This window comes from Equus asinus, chromosome 8 (genome assembly GCF_041296235.1).
Source record: "Equus asinus isolate D_3611 breed Donkey chromosome 8, EquAss-T2T_v2, whole genome shotgun sequence".
In the NCBI taxonomy this organism is placed as follows: domain Eukaryota; kingdom Metazoa; phylum Chordata; class Mammalia; order Perissodactyla; family Equidae; genus Equus; species Equus asinus.
Window position 1 is genome coordinate 64,505,297 of NC_091797.1, and position 11,328 is coordinate 64,516,624.

Sequence of the window (11,328 nt, forward strand, 5' to 3'; positions counted from 1 at the left end):
TATTAGTACTCAATGCCCATAATCACATTTTATCCTCAATAAACACCACCAAAAATTAAAAATGAGGTAGGTACTGTTGCAACTACCATTTTACAAGCAGGGATCCAGAGGCATAGAGATTTGAGTAGCTTTTCCAGAGTCAAACTCCCAGCTTGTGTTGTTGTTGCACAGAGTTCCAGTTCCACTGTGTCACCATGAGCTAACAACTACTGCCCATCCTTCCCACTAACTTCAACTAAAATCTCTGCACAGAATATGAAAAACAGCTACTTGATGATGCTAAAACTAAACAAAAGCAGATGGATCATGTTAAGGCATCAGAGTATGGAGAAGCAGCTGTGCAGGGCTGAGTTTCTCAGATTGTGGGAAATAAGGAGACACTTGCTGGGATCTCTTTCCTGAACATGTGACTTATGCCTCAAGGGTAGACCTCCGTTGTGGAGCAGTGCAGTGATGGCCATGGCATAGGTGGCTAAATAAAATTCGAGGTAAAGAAAAACATCTTTTTAACCAGCAAAAGAATCCCCTGGGGATTAAAGAGTGAAAGTGACAGGAAAATCCCAGAGCAGAGAGAGAGAGAGAGACGTTCCCCTGATTTTGTCTAAGAGCCTGTGCAAGTCTAAGGTTCACGAGTGAGACAAACTCAAATCACCATAGTAAAGCCTTCGAGAACTGAACTGGGATTTTCACCACCACCTATACAAGATCAAGACAGAGCTTATAGTCTGAACCTAATCAGGTTGATTACTTGCTAAAACAAAAATATCAACATTTTCCTGACAATTGTAAGAGGACCCACAAAAACATCAATATTCTCCAGATTTTAACAGGACTCAGGGTCCATGGAATATAATATTCCCAATGCCCATAATGCAATCTAAAATTATTTGACATACAAAAGACCATAAAATGAACACTCTCAGATGAAAAAAGACAACACCGGTCAATCTTGAGATGACCTAGTTGTTAGAATTGTCACACAAATACTTTAGAGCAATTCTTATACCTGTGCTCCATGTAGTAGAGAAAAACATACTTGAAATGATTAAAAGTATATGAATTCTCAGAGAAACACAAACCTCAAAAAGAGAACCAAATAAATTTACAACTGAAAATCTGAAATTAAAAAAAATTATGGAGGGACTCATGAGAGAATCTAGACAAAGGAAGGAGTCACCGTGGAAGATAAATCAATAGAAACTAAACAATGTGAAGAACAGAAAAAAAATATTGAGAAAAGATGAATAAACAGTGATATCAGCAAGATGGTGAGCTAGGAAGTTTCAGGCCCTCATTTCCCCCATAGAAACATTAAGTAAACAACTACAGGAACCAGTCAAACATCTACAGCAAGCCAATGTCCAATTGAGAAAAAAATCATGTTAAAAGTCACAGGAAATTTTGTGTTGTTTTCACTCACTCTTGCCCTCCCCACTGCCCTGTGTGGTGTGGTTGGGAAGAATCGGCCCCATTCCTGGCTGCCTCCCTTGGGACATAGGAGCAGAATGGAGCTCGTTTGCAGCATTGCCCAAATGCTGCCTCTGGGCTGTCTGAGGGAGTGATTGGTATCTCGCCTGACTCAAAGTTCAGACAGGAAACATTGGCAAAGTTTGAACCTCAGGCTAGAAACCACAGAGAGTAGTGGCAGGCAATGAAACACATGAAAAGTACAAGCTAATTGCAGAAAAAGAGATTACAAGCAGAGGAATACAATAGAGCATTTAAGGCCCTGAGGAAAAGCTGGAGTGAGATTCTTCAGGAAATTAAGACATTTGCAAACAGGGGAAAATAAAAAATAAAATATACACACAGGCCTAGAAAGGAGCATGCCCAGAAAAGACATGGGAAGGCTTTGGTGGATCTCAAGGTTCATGGGCCTATTAATTAGAGAAGGTCTTACACACCAGTGTGCCAACACTGGGAGAGAGGACTGTTTTATCAAATGCCCAATTTTCAACGAATGTCATAAGACAAGTAAAGAAACAGGGAAACATGGCCCATTGAAAGGGAAAAAATCTCCAGAAACAGTCCCTGAAGAAACACAGGCATCAGACTTTTTAGACAAAGCCTTTAAAACAGCTGTCAAATATGTTCAAAAGCGCTAAAGGAAAATATGGGCAAAGAACTAAAGGAATCAGGAAAACAATATATGAACAGACAAGAATACCAACAAAGATGTAAAAAACATTCTGTAGCTGAAAATTACAATAACTGAATTTAAAAATTCACTAGAGGCGTTCAACAGCATACTTGAATAGGTAAAAGGAAGAATCAGCAAACTTAGAGAGGTCATTTAAAATTATTGAGCTTGAGGAGCAAAAAGAAGAATGAAAAGTGAACAGAGCTGAAGGGACTTATGGAACACCATTACGCAGACCAATGTACACACGATGGGAGTCCCAGGAGGAGGAAGGAAAGGGACAGAGCAAGTATTTGAAGAAATAATGGCTGAACACTTATCAAATTTCAGGAAAGACATGGATATAGAAATTCAAGAAGTTCAATGAACCATAAGTAGGAAAAACACAGATGCTTACATTGAGACATATTGTAATCAAATCTGTCAAAGATAAAGACAAAGAGTGAATCTTGAAAGCAGCAAGAGAAAAGCAACTCATCACATAGAAGGGATTCCCCAATAAGACTATCAGCAGATTCCTCCTCAGAAACCTTGCAGGCCAGAAGGCAGTGGGATGATATATTTAAAGTGCTGAAAGAAAAAAAATCATCAACTGGTATCTCTACATCTGGGAAAACTATCCTTCAAAAATGAGGGAAAAATTTAATAGATTCCTATACAAAAGCTAGGGTAATTCATTACCACTAGACCTGCCCCATAAGAAATGCTAAATGCTCCACTTTTCACTTTCTACAGGATTTAAAAAACAAATGCATAAGATATAAATCTATGTTAATGGGTATACAATATACAAAAATATAATTTGTGACATTAATAAGGTAAGTGGAGGTGCAGAGCTGTAAAGAGTAGTTTTTGTATGCAGTTGAAGATAAGTTGGTAACAATTTAAGACAGATCATCGTGACTTTAGGATGTTATATGTAATCCTCATAGAAGCCACAAAGAAAATATCCATAGACAATACACAGAAAGAAATAAGGGGATCAAAATGTGTCACTGCCAAAAATCAACTAAACACAAAGGAAATCAGGAATGGAGGAAATGAGGGACAAAAAGTACAATATAAGACATACAGAAAACAAAATAGCAAAAGTAAGTGCTTCTTTATCAGTAATTAAGTGTAAATAGATTAAACTCTCCAATCAAAAAAACACAGATTGACAGAATAGAATTAAAAAATCAGAATTCAACTATATACTGCCTACAAGTGTCTCACTTTACATCTAGGGACATGAATAGGTTAAAAGTAAAAGGATGAAAAAGAAGATTCCATGCAAATAGTAATCAAAAGAGAGCAGGGATGGCTATACCAATATCAGGCAAAATAGACTCAAAAACTGTTATAAGAGATAAGGACATAATATAATGACCAAAGGGTCAATACAGAAAGAAGATATAACAATTATAAACATTTACACACCAAATATTAGAATGTCAATATATATAAGCAAACATTGGCAGAATTGAAAAAAGAAATAGCCCTACAATAATAGTAGGAGACTTCAATGCCCTACTTTCAATACCCTACTTTCAGTAGTGGATAGAAAATCAGACAGAAGCTCAATAAGAAAATAAAGGACTTGAACAACACTATAGACCAATTGGACCTAACAGACGTATACAGAACACTACCCAGCTACAACAGAATACACATTTTTCTCAAGTTCACATGGAACATTCTTCAGGAGAGATCATATGTTAGGCCACAGAACAAGTCTTAATAAATTTTAAAAGATTCAAATCATGAAAAATATCTTTTCTAATCACAGTGGACTGAAACTAGAAATTAACAGCAGAAAGAAAATTGGAAAATCCACAAATATGTAAAAATTAAATAACACACTTTTAAACAACAAACAGGTCAAAGAAATCACAAGGGAAATTAGAATATATCTTGAGACAAATGAAAACACAAGACACCAAAACTTATGAGATGAAAAACATTAGTGCTAAGAGGGAAATTTATAGCTGTATGTGCTTACATTAAAAAAAAACAGAAAGATCTCAAATCAACAACTTAGCTTTACACCCCAAGAAACTAGTAAAAGAAGAACAAACTTAACCCAAAGCTAGCAGAAGGAAGGAAAAAAAATATATAGATTAAAGCAAAGAAAGAGAATAGAAAAGCAACAGAGAAAATCAACAAAACTAAGTTAGTTCTTTGAAAAGGGCAACAAAAATGACAAACTATTAGCTAGACTGACCAAGAAAAACAGAAGACTTAAATAACTAAAATCAGAAATGAAAGAGGGGACATTACTACCAATTTCATGGAAATACAAAAGGTTACTATGAACAACTGTATGCCAAAAAATTGGATAGCCCAGATGAAATGGACAAATTCCTAGACACACAACCTACCAAGACTGAATAATGAAGAAATGGGAAATCTGAGTAGACTATAACTAATAAGGAGATTGAATCACTAATTAAAAACCTCCCAAAGAAAGCCCCAGGATCAGCTGGCTTCACTGGAGAAGTCTACAAAACATTTAAAAAAGAATTAACACCAGTCCTTTTCAAACTCTCCCAAAACACTGAGGAGAAGGGAATACTTCCTAACTCATTTTATGAGGCCAGCATTACTCTAATACCAAAGCCAGGCAAAGACCCTACAAGAAAACTACAGACCAATATCCCTTATTAATATTGATGCAAAATCCTCAACAAAATAACTATAAAACCCAAATATAAAAGCATATTAAAAGATTATACACTATGACCAAGTAAGATTTAGTCTTGGAATGCAAGGATGGTTCAACATATGAAAATCAATCAATGTAATATACCACATTAACAGAATGAAGAGAAAAAAACACATGATCATCTCACTTGATGCTGCAAAAACATGTGATAAAATTCAACACCCTTTCATGATAAAAACACTCAACAAACTAGGAATAGATGGAAACTACCTCAACATAATATAGGCCATATATGAAAAACCCACAAGTAACATCATACTCATCCATGGTTAAAATCATACTTTGGTTTTATACTTAATTTTTTTTAAATCTGGTGCAAAACATTACTACTGAACAACCTTCATTCTAGAGGGAAATTCAGAGGGGAAAGTCAGTAGCCAGCTGTTCCCAAGGCCAACCTTGTCATGCACTCACCTTTGGGCCATTCCACCCTTGGAGCTTTAAGTATATCTAACGAAAAGTTTCTGTGAGTGCATTCCTCACCCCCGCAAACAGAAAACACTAGAGATCAGCACCCCAACAAGATGACATCTTTCTGAGACTGAAACCTTTCCTTCTCAGATCAGAAGCAAAACAAGGGTGCCTGCGTTCACTACTTCTATTCAACATAGTACTAGAAGTTCTAACCAGAGAAATTAAGAAAAAGAAATAAAAGGCATTCAAATTGGAAAGGAAGAAATAAAATTATCTCTGTTTGCAGGTAACATGATCTTGTATGTAGAAAACCCTAAAGATTCCACCAAAAAAAGATAGAACTAATAAATAAATTTATCAAAATTGCAGGATACAAAATCCACACACAGGGGTTGGCCTTGTGGCCGAGTGGTTAAGTTTGCACACTCCATTTCAGCTGCCTGTGGTTTTCTGGTTTGGATCCTGGGTGTGGATCCAGCACTGCTCTTCAAGCCATGCTGCGGCAGCATCCCACATAGAAGAACTAGAATGACTCACAACTAGGACATACAACTATGTACTGGGGCTTTGGGGAGAAAAAAAATCTACACACAAAAATCAGTTGCATTTCTATACACTAGCAATCAACAATCCAAAAAGGGAATTGAGAAAACTGTTCAATTTACAATGGTATCAAAAAGAACATACTTCGGAAAAAATTTAACCAAGGAGACAAAAGATTTGTATAATGAAAATTATAAAACATGCTGGAAGAAATTAAGTAAGACATAAATAAAAGGAAAGATATCCCATGTTCATGGATTGGAAGACTTAATATTGAGATATTAATACTACCCAAGGTGAGCTACAAATTTAATGCAATCAATCAAAATTCCAATGGTGTGTTTTTACAGAAATATAAAAATCCATCCAAAATTTATATGGAATCTCAAGGGACCCCAAATTGCCAGAACAGTCTTGAAAAAACAAAACAAAGTTGGTAGACACACTTCCTGATTTCAAAACTTACTATAAAGCTACAATAATCAAAATAATGTGGTACCAGCATAAAGGTAGACATATAAACCAATGGAATAGAACAGAAAACTCAAAATAAACCTTTGCATATATAATCAGATGATTTTCAACAAGGGTGCCAAGACCATTCAATAGGGAAAGGATGGTATTTTTAATAAATGGTGCTAGGAAAACTAGATATCCACATGCAAAAGAATGAAGTTGGACTCTTTACACCATATAAAAAAGTTAACTCAAAATGGATCAAAGACTTAAAAGTAAGAGAGATAAAAGTATAAAATTCTTAGCAAAAAAACTCTTTAGAAGTTTTCTTAGGAAAAACTTCATGACATTGGATTTGGCAATGATTTCTTGGATATGACACCAAAAACAGAAGCAACAACAAAAAAATAGGTGAATTGAACTTCATCAAAATTAAAAACTTTTGTTCATTAAAGGATACTATCAACAAAGTGAAAACCCACAGAATGGGAGGGAATATTTGCAAATGTGTCTGATACGAGATTAATATCCAGAATATATAAAGAACTCCTACAGCTCAACAACAAGAAAAAATAAACAACCCAATTAAACAACAGGCAAAGGACTTGAATTCACATTTCTCCAAAGAAGATACACAAATGGTAAATAAGCACATGAAAAGAAGATCAACATCACTAATCATTAGGGAAATGCAAATTGAAACAACAAGATATTATTTGAAACCCATAAGGATGACTATTATCAAAAACAAAAACAAATAATCAAAAAAATCCAGAAAGTAACACATGTTGGCAAGGATGTAAAAAATGTGAACCCTTGTGCATTGCTTATGGGAATGGAAGATGCGCAGCCCCTGTGGGTAACAGTATGGCAGTTACTCAAAAAATTACATGTAGAATTACCATATGATTCAGCAATTCCACTTCTGGGTATATACTCAAAAGAATTGAAAGTAAACACTCAAACAGATCTTTGCACACTCATGTTTATATCAGCATTATTCAAAATAGCCAAAAGGTGGAAGCAACCCAAATGTCCATAGAATGGATCAAACAAAATGTGGCACATACATGCAATGGAACAGCATTCAGCCTAAAAAAGGAATGAAATTCTGATGCATGCTACAACATGGATGAAACTTGAAGACGTTATGCTAAATGAAATAAGCTAGACACAAAAGGACAAATATTGTATGATTTCACTTATTTGGGGTACTTAGAATAGGCAAATTCATAGAGACAGAAAGTAGAATGGTGGTTGCAGGCTCTGGGGGGATGAGAGAATAGAAAGTTATTGTTTAATGGGAAGATGAAAAGGTTCTGGAGATGGGTGGTGGTGATGGTTGCACAATGTGAATGGACTTAATGCCACCGAACTGTACACTTTAAAAACTGGGTACAATGGGAAATTTTATGTACATTTTACCGTGATAAAAAATATTTTTAAAAAGCAATATGATTCACCATATTAATAGAAAAGATAAATACGACCAACTTAATGGATACAGAGAAAGCATTTGTCGAAATTCAATATCCATTCATGATAAAAACTAAGCAAACTAGCAACAGTAGTGAACTTCTTCAAACTGATGATCTACAAAAACCTATGGCCAACATAATACTGAGCTATTTCCCCCTGAGATTGAGAACAAGTCAAGGGTGCCTACTTTTACCAGCCTCACTTTTAAAGAAAGAAAATAAATGTTTGTAGAAGGAAATATGAGTAAATAAGTATTGTTTCTTATGTTCTAACAACCTAGCTATATTTTCAGAAACAAAGCAGGATGTAAAGTAAGATATATTTGTTCATGTGAAGACATTATGGTCTGAAATTGAGGTGTATAAACTTTCTGTGGTTGTGAAACTTCACCTATTTTTTCTTTATTTATAGGTCTCCAAAGTATGGTCAAATAATTTTAGCTTGAGTAGTCAGGGATCATTGTTTAAAATAACTTCTACCTTTAATCTGGACAAAGATTCAGTGCCTTGCATTGTCTAAGAAGAAAATATATGGTTCTAATTCTTTTATAACATGTCTTTCCCTTCTTTAAATACAGATTTTTAAATCGAATTGTCAAATTATGCCACTGAGGACACTGAAAACAAAAGTAGACATGGAAATTATTTCAGTGGAGCAATGACCCCAGTGGGTGCTTCTGGTACAGGCAAATTCATGAGCTGGAATTCTCTCCCTGTGTTTGTTACCTTCAAAGCAGAAAGAACACTGTCTTTATAGCTAATTATACATTCCTCCTGTCAGCCTGGCAGCAACATGTTTTGAATACCTACTATGTGCAAAATGTAGGAAGCACTTATTAGGTATTGTACAACAATACATGTAGCAACACTAAAACAAACATAGAAACACCATCTGTCTGGCATAATCGGGGAAGGAAGTGTACCAACAAAGATAACTTGCCAAGGAACCAAAGCTTATAGCTTTGAGTGCCAGAATCCAACCAATTCCACAGCCCCACTGTTACTGCCTGGTCCAGAGGCCAGGATCCCGCTCCTGCTTCCACCCTTGCTCCCCTAGAGGCCAGGGAGGATTCAAGTCAGGAGGTGTCATCCCTCTTTTTAAGACCCTGCAATGGCCTCCCATTTCTGTCAGTGTAAAATCTGGCAGACTAGAGATAAAGCCGAGGTTCTACCATTCATAGGATTGTATCCTAGGCCCCTGGTCATGCTAGGGGTGCGCTGCTGCTTCCTGACGCATACAGCATAAAAGCCCCACAGCTCAGTGGTTGGGTCCCTCTCCAAAAATCCCACTCCAGCCCTGCTGGATCTCACTAACCTAGAATGCAATGGCCTCTGGGGGACCCACACATCTGCTCCTGTCTCCATGAGTTTTCTCCTAATGAGGGGTCCTCCAGACACTTGAGGTGTGTGAAAATAGGGCTCGTGTGCTTTTATACAGAGCAGTGCTTGTTTTCACGCTGACCATATATCTCAAAGACCACATTAAGTCACTTTTTAGCTAAGACATAAAGAGGGGACAAGATTACACACCTACCGGACAACTATGGTTGACAATGGAGGGTCCTTTGTGTTTTTATTCCACAAGTAGCATTTCTTCCACCCATGACTTACATTGTTGACAGCTTTTCTTTTCCACAGGGGCGTATTGCTTGGCTTTGGGGTCAGATTAATCTCTTTTGGAAACTTATGTCTTGCTAAGATCCTTTCTAAGCCAGAGAGTTCAGAATTCTTCTCACCTAGTAGTAGAATAAGCATTAATGCAATTCAGCATTCCTTTCCATCTTTGCACAGCAAGAGTGACATAGCATTAATTTGAGAAAGAATATTTATGCCACTTAATAATTGCTATTTAGCTCTTGCCATTCCTTCATTCCAAAAATATTACTGAGTAACATGTAGACCTTAGCTTGGTCCTAGACATCTTATAGATGCACGGCAATAAATGAATGAATGAATGAACAAACAGATTTGCTGGTACCACCAGAAATACTGAAGGTTATCTGTGGAATTTGTGCATGATTCTCAAACTAATGGCACATTACTGTGCCATTATTTTTGTCTTCAGAGGTATTAGCCACACTCTGCATTTACATCACATCCACTGCTTCACACTGACCTCAACTGGCCCTAAGCAAATTGCCCACCTGCAATGAGACAAAGAGCTTGTGCCAGAATGTAATTCAATACACTGCTTCCTTCATCAAAACGATCTTGCTACAAAAGAAGGAAGAAGGGAAGAAAGGAGAGTCGGTTGAACTACATAGTGTGTTTAGGGACACAGCTGACTTATATTGTAGTGGAAGCTTCTTATCTCTTTGCCAGCTGGTAAATTTGAGAACCAAAGCCAGTCTGCAGGCTACATTGTGAGTAGCTCTGTAATCCATGTGGGTGCCGTAGAAAATAAGAGAGCTGTCATAAACCGAATGCAGGAAGAGAAGCTAAGCCTCAGAGAGATTCAGTGTGACCCTCCATAGGAATTGGATCAGCACTCGCCAGTCCCTGTTATTGTCAGGCTGGACCACTGATGATTCCTCCCAGACGGAGCAACTGGTAGAGACCCCAAAGAACCAAGAATTGGCTCAAGGGATCATAACATGGCAATCTGACTAAACGTATAATGACTCGATGAATAAATTGATCCTTAGAGACCTGAAAACCACCGGATGAGTCAGGAACAGGGCTGGACTCCGGGGCTCCTGCCCACTGGTCTAGGGCTGAGCCCAGACGGCTTCCACGCCCTGCTGTGAGCAGCACCGTCACACCCCCGGGCACCGAGAAGCTCTCACAGGCACATTCAAACAATGGGAATCGCACAGAGTTTGCTTTGGTTGTCAGAATTTCAAAACTAAATTTAATATTCAGTTAAATTACTTAACTCAATTTGGGTATTTGGTGACATCCAACTAAATTTTATTTCTTTTTTGCTTCAAATGAATTGGTTTTGATTGCCTTATTGTATACACATATTTTAACATTGTAAACTGCCTCAAATCCTTTTTGTAAGCAGCTATGGATAAATTAGATAGAATAACATTTAACAAAAATTACAAATTCTCATATTCTCCAGTATGAATAATTATATTTAGTACTGCACACCAAAATAAGATAAAGACTCAGAACTCAATTTGAATATTTAATTGGGTCTTATGGCCAGCCTCATCTGAAATTATAAGCAAGTTTTCTGGTTTTGAAAGAAAGTACAATGAGCATAGGAAAGCCTCAAGAAATTATTGGAAGTAAAATAACATTGATTGTAAATTTATAGTTGAGATTTTGGAGATAGTGGACTGTAAACTGCTTGTATGTTTTTTTTCAATTTCTTATTTTAATGCGTTGAATGCAATACAAGTTTGATGGATGGATGGACGGACAAATGGATGGATGAATTAGTAATCACAATACAAACCAGCATAGATAAGGTGTATAAACCAGTACACAAGCCACCGTGTGTGTGTGTTTACTACAGACAGTAAAAATAAGTAACTTAAAACTTTGGGCTTTAAGATGGTTTGTCTTCTTCAATGTGTAAACGAAAGTTAGGGACTTTTGTGGCCATTGGTGGACTGCCGGCACGGGAACCGCACACACTGCTT